Source organism: Triticum dicoccoides, chromosome 1B, assembly GCF_002162155.2.
Source record: "Triticum dicoccoides isolate Atlit2015 ecotype Zavitan chromosome 1B, WEW_v2.0, whole genome shotgun sequence".
Taxonomy (NCBI): domain Eukaryota; kingdom Viridiplantae; phylum Streptophyta; class Magnoliopsida; order Poales; family Poaceae; genus Triticum; species Triticum dicoccoides.
The window spans coordinates 70239268-70249428 of record NC_041381.1 but is presented as its reverse complement, the minus strand read 5'-3'; the positions used below and the strand labels follow the sequence as shown (position 1 = coordinate 70249428).

Below are 10161 nucleotides of genomic sequence, written 5' to 3'. Positions count from 1 at the left end.
CGAGGCCACGGTGGCCACCCCACTCATCACCGCTTGATGAGGACGACGCGTCGCCGGAGCTCATCTTCACCAAGCCCGCGCTATGGACGCTGACGCCATCGAGGTCGGTGTCACGGAGGTCGACGCCACTGTGGTTGCCCCCACTCATCACCGCTCGATGAGGACGACGTGTCGCTGGAGCTCATCTTCACCAAGCCCGTGCTATGGGCGCTGACACCATCGAGGTTGGTGTCTTGGAGGTCGACGCCACGGTGGTCACCCCCACTCATCACCGCTCGATGAGGATGACACGTCGGCAGAGTTCATCTTCACCATGCATGCCCGCGCCAAGGTGGCCGCCCCCACTCATCACTGCTCGACGAGGATGCCGATTAGCCAGTCATGGTGCTCCCCACTGGATTCTTCACCAAGCCAGCTCTATGGAGGCCAACGGCACACAAGTCACCATCACCACTCACGTCCACCTTGTCTGGACGGTGTGGTCGACAGAGAGTTCGCCGAGACGCCGCCCACCGCTGACGCCGCCAAACCGGTGCCATGGAGGTGAACGCCATGGAGATCGCCATCATCACTCGCGACCGCTTCGTCGCGACGGTACCGTGGAGGACGATGACACGGAGCGTGCCGAGACGCCGCCTCGGTCAATGTCGTCAAGCTTGCATTATGGAGGTCGATGGCACGGAGGTCACCATCACCGCTTGAGTCCACTTCACCGTGATAGTATCGTAGAAGACGACGACACTATGCTCAATATTGCACGAGATGATGAATACTTCGTCGCGTCGGAGAGATGCCATTCGAGACCTCGACGCCGCGAAGATCACCGTCACACACACTTCGCCCACTTCATCGAGCCGGTGACATGGAGTACGAAGCCACAAAGCCATCCGGGACGCCGCCTGCCAATGATTTCGTCAAATCGGCGCCAATCACAAGGAGCTCCTCCACCACCCCGCTTCGGCACCGGCGTCGTGCCTCTCCTTCACTATGCCCGGACTCAATGGTGCCTTGGTGATGTTGTCACCAGAGCCTAACCGAACATCGCGGCGTGGTCTACACATGAAGAATAGCCTCTAGTATATACCCGTGTGCGTACAAGGCCATGTTCAAGACGGGAAGACAGGCGGCCGGATGGCTCATCACTGCGTGCAGTGACCGGCGCGACATCCGAGCTATCACTACGCTAGCTCTCCTCTCTTTGTCGTTGAAGCCAATTACACGTGCTCCATAGTACAGAGGAATGAAGCAAGGAATACAGGCGCAATCAACAGACATAGCATGTGCACATGCATGAGCCATGCACGTATCTTCTAGCTGGCTGATGGCGAGAAGGTTGCCACCCGAAGACGACGCCGACGATGCTTGTCAGCATACCGATCTACTTCATCATGCTCGGTGTCGCCGAAGATGGAGACACGCAGCTCCCCACCTTCTGCTTGTTGTCCACTCCGCCTCACTGCACACTTTGAAGATGAAGATGTAGAGCACGGCGCCCGGACGCGAAGCAAAGGCCGGGGTCCCACACCATGATGCCATGAGGAAGATGGCCTCCTACCCCCGTGTCGCTGCTACCCGCGCCACACTCATTCGGAGGTCGGAGCCAAGCAAGTTGGCGCCGCCCGAGGACAAGGCGCGGCTGCAGGGCGACGCGATTTCATCAACAATACCGCTTCTCTACGATCTCGTGAGACGATGCCTTGACTACGCCGACTGTCGTGGACTCGGCGTCTGGCCGGGACGAGGTGTCGACCACTCAGGTCATGCTGGCGCGAGCAACGCAACGGTCATACACCGACGCCGGTCTCCATCGACAATTACTCCCGCAGGGTGTAGACCCTTGTACACCCTGAAAAGCTACTGGTCGTCGAGAAGTCCGAGCCGAGCGTGATCCATGCTACCCCAACAACAACTCCTCCAACACCGCCAAGACCGACGAGGCACGATGGCGAGGGCGAGCGTGGCCATCGCAAAGGCTACGCTACACGCGGCGCGTGTACCGACGAGGACACGGGCTCTGCCGCCGCCCACACACACACATCACCATCATCATGCATGGAGAACGCGAAGGGAAGACGACGAAGACGACCACACAGCTCAATCGGAGGTATCTCGCGGAGCAACCCACGGGAGTAATTAACCGGGAGTCTTCCGAGGCCCCGGGAACCAGGAGATCACACAATCGCCACAGCCAGCTTGGCCGTGCTAGTAGGCCACGGAGCGCACCTTTTTTTATGGGATATTGTAATTTTATTTCTCCAATGAGATTAATGAAATACATGTTCCCGTATCTCTTTTTTTTGTGTAATACGGTACACTGGCACGCCCGCATACGCAGTTTTCTTTCCCCGGCGTCTGAGAGAAACACACTCCCTTCTTTCCTTCTCCCCGGAGTTTTAGATGTTTTTCTCGTGTCAAACAGGCGCAAAGAGCAGAACCCGCATAGCCGACCCGTAAAAAAGCATATTCCGCGAATATACTTTTTTACAGGTCCGTCTGGGGGGTCTGCATCTGTGCTAGCCCTCACCGGCCCGCAAAAGCGGTTTTGTGTGAACTGCAAACGTGTTTTGCGGGCCGGCGTTTTGCGGGGTCTGCTAGAGTTGCTCTTACTATTCATGTCGAACATACACCTTCTACCGCCAAATTAGTTTTCTTTTTATTCTTGTTATTCCTCCCATTGTCTCCGCCTACAAATCCATGCTTGCCACCTCCATCGATACGGCTTGTTCTTTGAGTCACAAATACCATTCTTCAAAATAAATCAGAAGGCTCATTATACCCAGCATGTAAGGAAAAAGGGATATTTGGGTTTGTCTAAATATCACATGTATATTACAAAAAAGTTCATCAACTAAGCATCTGAGATTACATGTCTATCTAGTTTCTGTAGAGAGAACACAAACTATCATGTTAGCTTTCATCCAGGATATTAACTTTATTCATTCCCTACAAATATATTATTACACACCATGATTTAATTTGAAGAAAAAAATATAATTTTGAACAGACATTAAACGTGTGTTTTTACTCGCTTTTCAATATAGGGGGTAAAGAATAACACAATTAGTCCATGGTGACGATGCAGTAAAAAGTATTTTTGCTCTATTACATGACATGCAACCATCAGAAATAAACTACGGATTGACATCACCTCCGTTGCCTTTGAGCCACCGGAAAAAGGCCCCAAAAACCTGTGGACCTAAGGAGTCAATCTCAGGCTAGCTAATCCACCGATCATCTGCTTATGATATTACTCGAACAGTAAGCAATTGTATACATAAACGAGAAATGTAACCCAATGGAGGAGCTACAAACAAAAGGCTGGGCGGGTAAAGAGACTTTTCTTGTTACCCTCTGGTTCGGAGATGGTCTTCGCCCAATGAGAATAGATACTATCGGCAAGTATTACCCCATGATGTAGTTTGTCCAGTGATGATATAGTTGCACTCCTATCATAACAAAGTTTTGTAAATAATGGAGACCGTTGAAGCACGTTAATATTGTTGTGAGACCTAATATGTCAAAGAAAGAGTGTCAAATCCACATGTCTTATGATGCCACTGCTTCTAGCATGATTGTGGGCCCTCCGGTATGATCTTGGTATTGCCCTTGCAAACCTACCAACAGTTCTACAATTCTTAGTGCATGCAATCGAGCATACTGAGAAATCGTCTTACTTCTTCAAGTGCCAAAAAGTTTGGTTGTGTCCACGACATTTGGCTTCCTCAAGTACTCTTTGCCAAACACGGGGATTATTGGAGTGATAAATTTGAAAATTTTATGAGGTCACTGGCGTAGATGCCACAACGTAGATGGTCGATGATGCGTGTGATGGATGTAAGGCCAGAGGAAGAAAAATAATGGGTTGGGTTTGCTACGATCGAACGGCCACCAGCGCTAGATCGGACTGCTGACTAGGCAGCCGATTTCTATAGGAAATCATCCGACTTATTCCCATCAGCCGCCTTTGTACAACGGTATGATAGAGCACTCGCCCAGGTGAGCCCGCTCCAAGCCACTCCAAGCCAAACCCCTCCATCTCACATTCTCACTCCCTCGGGCTCTACTGTATCATTTTTCCACCTCGCGCACGCAGCACACGCTGCCGTGACAAGACAATGCCGCTCCTTCTTCTCCTGCTCGTCTCCTTTTGTCGGCCGCGCCCGAGGCGACGTCGTCGGCGCTGCTGGGCATCAACTACGGACGGGTGGGGAAGAACCTCCCGCCGACGACCTCGGCCCTGCAGCTCCTCGCCGGCCTGGGCGTCATCCAGCCGGCGCTCCCGGCCACCAAGATCGCCGTCCTCACCGTCGGCAACGAGGTGCTCACGGGCGCCAACAGCTCCGCGCTCACGCCCTCGCTGCTCCCGGCCATGCAGTGCATCCACGACGCGCTCGCGCAGCTCGGCCTCGACAAGCAGGTCGCGGTCACCACCGCACACAACCTCGGTGTGCTCGCCACCTCCTACCCGCCCTCGTCGGCCTACTTCCGCAAGGACCTCCTCCCGGTGCTCTGCCTGATCCTCGACTTCCACGCCCGCACCAGCTCGCCGTTACTCGTCAACGCCTACCCCTACTTCGCTTACGCCGAGGACCCCGCCGGCGTGGAGCTTGAGTACGCCCTGCTCGAGCCCGGCCACGGCGGCGTCCCGGACCCGTCCTCCGGGCTGCGCTACCCCAACATGCTGGTGTCCCAGGTGGACGCCGTGTACCACGCGATCGCAGCGGCCAACCGCGGGGTGGCGCGCGCGGTGGAGGTGCGCGTGTCGAAGACCGGGTGGCCATCGGCCGGTGACGGCAACGAGACCGGCGCGACGCCGCGGAACGCCGCAAGGTACAACGGCAACGTTATGCGGCTGGTGGGCGAGGGCAAGGGCACGCCGCTGCGGCCGGACGGAGCGTTGCGCGTCTACATGTTCGCCCTCTTCAACGAGAACATGAAGCCCGGCCCCTCGTCGGAACGCAACTACGGCCTTTTCAAGCCCGACGGCACGCCGGTGTACGAGCTCTCCTACCGCGGTACCGCCTGCCCAAGGACAACGCCACCACCACGTCTGGCGCCGGCGGCACCGGAAGCATTACCGGCGGCGGCAGCAGGCCGCAGAACAACGGCTACTACAGTATCTCGGCATCATCCGCAAAGGCAAACGTGGTGAGAGCTCCGCTTTTTGCTCTTGTTAATTAGCAGTAGTATAAGCTTTGTCCGTGCTTTGCATTGATTCCTTTCTGAACTGAAAAGGCTCCATTTTGGACTAGTTTGCAAAGCTTTCGTGGTAAAAGTGTAGGCAAGTTGAAAAGGTTGCGGCATGCATGCTTGCTGAAGCCTTTTGAAAACCCCAAGGTAATAATTCCATGGCATAGAGGAGCATGCCATTGCTTGATCCAAAACTCTGTTTCTATAATGTAAGACATCATAAGAGCATCCCAACAAGCGCGCAACGCCGCGGCGCGCTAAAAAGACGTTTACAGCGCCTTGGTAGCCAGATTTTACGTGCCGCGGAGCGCTGGCTCCAGCGACCGTTGCAAAAAATCGCGCGCGCCCCGCTGCAACAGACGCACTATATTTCTTCTTCTTCTACTCCGACTCGATACACATTCCGCTCCGACTTGTGATACTATAGGCATAGATAGATAAACGATAGATAGATAAAACGATACATAGATAGTTCATAGCCTCCTCCTACTATTGATATAAAACGATAGATAAAAAACTACTCCTCGTCCTCCTCCTCCTCCTCCTCCGAGTCTGACTCTTCTTCGGTGATATCCTCCTCCGACGTCTGAATGAAGGCGTCAAGGTACCAATCGTCGTTGGAGTCCCAGGACGACGCTGCTCCTAGGTCAATGTTGAATTGAGCATCTGTGATATGGAGATGGCGTATCGTCGTTGCTTGCAGGAACTCAAACCTCGTTGTTCAGGTTGACCATGCCTACAGCAAGGTCAATAACCATCGGAGATTGGTTTAGCGATTGTCGAGCCGTATCGTTGGGTACGGTATAGCCGGATCGTCAAGGTCAAAATCCACCAAATCGAAAGTTATCCCCACTCTCATCGAAAGATCGGGCCGCCGTCACATCAGTCCGCCTTCCGCGTATGCCTGTCATTGCGATAGGCGGCTCGCTCCGCCCTCCTCTCCTCCCTCTCCGCCCTCCTTTGCGCAAAGAACTGGTGCTCGTTGATGACGTCCTGCGGGAAGCGTTGGCGCCACTTCTCCATGGCTTCCTCATCCATCTCGGCGACACTGAGACGGCGCTGGCGCCTCCGGTTGTCGCGACGATCCTCATCAATGATAAGTCACAGGGAGGCACCAGCTCCCGTGTCGGCACCTCCGGGAAGTTCATGTCCCTACGAGGCTGCCGGAGGCGCCACGCCGCCGCGTCGTACGCGCGGGCGACCTCGTGGGCGGTGTCGAAGGTGCCGAGGCCGAGGCGCATGTTGCCGGACCGGATATCGACGGAGAAGGCGCCGGAGGGGCGCACGTGGACGCCGCGGTAGCCCGAAACTCCCCGGCGGCGCGGCGGTGGCGCGTCGGCGGCGAGGCGAGAAAGCGGCAAAGGGAGCGGGAAGAGAGCGGCAGAGGGGCGCGTGGCGAGGTGGAGAGCGGTGGGAGGGCGCGTGCCAGGCGATGCATTTATAAAGCGCGTCGGACGCCGCGCGCCAAAACTAGCGCGCGCTCGGCCGTTTTTTCACGCACGCGCACGATCTTTACTCGCACGCCTGAGTTTCCTGCCACCGCTGTAGCGCGAACCCGCCCCACGCGCACTAAAACCGCCTTTTACCGCGCGCACATTTTCTGTAGCCACTGTTGGAGATGCTCTAACCATGGTAATTTGAAAGTATATAAGATGTTCTAACTTTTTCTGAATCGGATGTACATAGACGCGTTTTAGTGTGTTGTTCACTCATTCCAGTCTGTATGTAGTCCCTATTAAAATATCAAAAACTTCCCATAATTTGAAACAGAGATGATACATTATAAGAACATGCCTAGACCGTCGATACACACAACTTGCTTGTTCTGGTTGCCATAAAATAAAAAACTATGAAACCATAAGTGCTTGTTCGGTTGTAAGGGGTTTGAAGGGGATTGGAATAGATTGGAGAGGATTAAATCCCCTACAAGTCAAATTCTACGTCAATCCCCTTTAAACCTCTTCAATCCTCTCTAAGAGAGGTTTAACCGAACAAGGCCTAAAGGGGGAGATCAGTGCCTAGTGACCTGTGATCATAAACGAGAAGAACAAATTCTGAGTGACCTGTCTTCATGTAGGCTCTGCTCCCTTTTGGTCACCCGCTGATGTGTCTCCTTGTGTTTGTGCTTGTTCTTGTGCTTGATAGGGTTGGTGGACATGGACACAAGCATGTGCGGCTGTCCTGTTGATGATGTTAGCATTCTGATTCTGAGCAACTTCCAAGTGGTGTTTAGATGGAATGATGGAAGCAAAAAATGAGCCCCGGTTCCGGCAAACAAGGATGATGGTAGCAAAAAATTCGCTGAATCCAGCAAAAATAGAACACGGTGGTAGCAAATTAGTAAAAGATGAGCCCCGGTTCCAGCAAACAAAGAATGGTGGTAGCAAAAAACTTGAATGAATTCAGAAAAAACAAAACACGGTGGAAGCAAATTTTGAAGCTCTATCCAGCAAAAACAATGGTTCCGGCAAAAAAAAATCACCGTCTCCATTGCCGGCCACCGGGCGCAGTCACCATGGTTGGCAGGCCACCGGGCGCGTCCCAGCACAACGGATGACTGGTTCGAGCACGGCTCATCGCCGGTTCCGGCACACAGCGCGGTTGTACAGTAAGAGCCCGACGTCGATAAAAAAAGCATCCGCGTCGGCCGGGGTCGAGTATGCGGCGATGTCCCCCCGTACAGCCCCAGCCAACCTCCCAAGCATGACGCCCTCGCATCTGGCTTGCTTCTCAGCTAGCGGCCATTGCTGATTTGGGATAGGATTAAAGCGGGAGTGTTGTTTGGCTCGACGGCGGCAAGAAGCTGGGTGCTGGGATACTGTAGCAGAGAAAGAGATGGGAAAAAAATGGGCGGTACACGCGTGAGAGGATAAGGAAGACGCTTCAGCGGTTGGGTGGACCTGACAGAACACGTGGCTTGCGTAGGTCACTAGATCGCACAGGAATCCCACAACGCACGCGAGACTGGCGGAGTGTTCGGCCGGTGTGCCGGGTATAAACATTACCCAAAAATAATTCACCGAGACAAAATAAAAAATGTCTTTTTATGCAGCCCTTGTAGAGATGAACCTATTTGTTAAGATTTCTTAAAAACCTAACGGTTAAGATGGATCACTGATTGATTCATCAATTTCTAACCAAGCTCCGCCTGGTAAGCTATAAGAAAACAAAGATTCATAATTATTTAAGAAATAAGTAATTTTCACCTTTTAGATTTAGCAATTAATGTGAAAAAAATCTCAATTGACAATGCACATAGTATTTTAGAATGGATGGACTACGAGTTTAAGAGATAAGGACATCTCCAAGGACAAAAATCAAATGACATCCCCATATTTCATGTCCGCAGACATGGCTCATTTGTCCGTGAAAAACTAACGCCCTATGCCATCCCACATTTTGCCTCCCCAATTTGCTTGGTCTGCATTTTTGGCCTTTTTTCAACCAAACTTGAACACTTGAAAAACATAGTTTAAATACGCAAGTAAATAGTATAAATTTAGAAATGCACTAGGTGAATGCCCGTGCGTTGCACGGGCACACATATTCTAGTTGCTAGCTATATTCATGTCGAGCATACACCTTGAAGTTCTAACGCACTTCAGGTGACATTTTCAACATTTCTACTGTCAACTCAGTTTTCTTCTTATTCTTGTTATTCCTCCCACTGTCTCCGCTTGCAAATTCATGCCCGCCACCTCCATCGATGTGGCTTGTTCTTTGAGTCACAAATAGCATTCTTCAAAATAAATCGGAAGGCTCATTATACCCGGCATGTAAGGAAAAGGGATATTTGGGTTTGTCTAAATATCACATGTATATTACGAAAAAGTTCATCAACTAAGCATCTGAGATTACATGTCTATCTAGTTCTTGTAGAGAGAACACAAACTATCATGTTAGCTTTCTTACAAGATATCAACATTATTCATTTCCTACAAATAGATTATTACACACCATAATTTAATTTGTAGAAATACATAATTTTGAACAAACATTAAAGCGTGTGTTTTACTTGCTTTTCAGCATAGGGGGTAAAAAATAACACAATTAGTCCATGGTGACGAAGCAGTAAAAAGTCCGCCTGAAACCATGATGAAGGAGATCGGAAAAATCGCAACTTCTCCAATAAGTCGCTAAGACACCGGCCCCAAGGTGGGCGCCAACTGTCGTGGTTCTAACTCTGACAGTAGTGTAGGGGGGTAGGAATGGAGAGGCAAGATCCTAGCGATGGAGTAGTTGTATACGCAAGAGGTTTACGAGTTCAGGCCCTTCTCGGAGGAAGTAACAGCCCTACGTCTCGGAGCCCGGAGGCGGTCGACTGTATTATGTGTGTATGAGTTACAGGGGTGCAAACCCTTTACACTAAGGAGGGGGTGGCTTATATAGAGTTCGCCAGACCCCTCCGGCCCTCAGTTATGTATGATTTAAGGTACATTAAGATCGGACGTTACTGGCAACGCCACAAATAAAGTGCTATGATGACCATAAAGGCTACTTAATGACCGACCGATTGTGTGCAGAGCGACTTTAGATCTCCTGGTTGTCAAGTGGTTGGCTTCATGGTCGAGTGTCTTCGAGTTCGTCGAGTGTCTTCGAGTCCGTAGAGTGGAATACTTCTGAGTCGATTGAAAGGTGGTTTCTTCTAGAGATGTCCTTGGAGAGGGTAGTTTGGACAGGTCCATGACCCTACCCTAGGTACATAGCTTCATCATTAGCCCCCGAATGGATCGAGGTTTGATTGGGGAAGGAGTTGAGAACTCTTCCAACCCATTTTTCGTGCTATGAGTGTATCTTGTTCTGGATTCATGAACTTAAGTAATGACACCAACTTCTTTTTCGGTCGCCTTGATCCATTCTTGGTTTCAGTCGAGTGAATTTCTTTACTTGAAAAGCTCCGAGTGACGGTGCGGAGGAGATCCTCCGTCTGACAAGTTGTTCTGCTGCTCGCGGATTTTGTGGGATTCGAAT

General features: G+C 51.6%; 1 pseudogene; it reads left to right on the top strand.

Moving 5' to 3' along the window:
* The first annotated feature begins 4085 nt into the window (after window positions 1-4085).
* LOC119301561 lies at window positions 4086-5380 on the top strand (annotated as a pseudogene).
* The last annotated feature ends 4781 nt before the right edge of the window (window positions 5381-10161 follow it).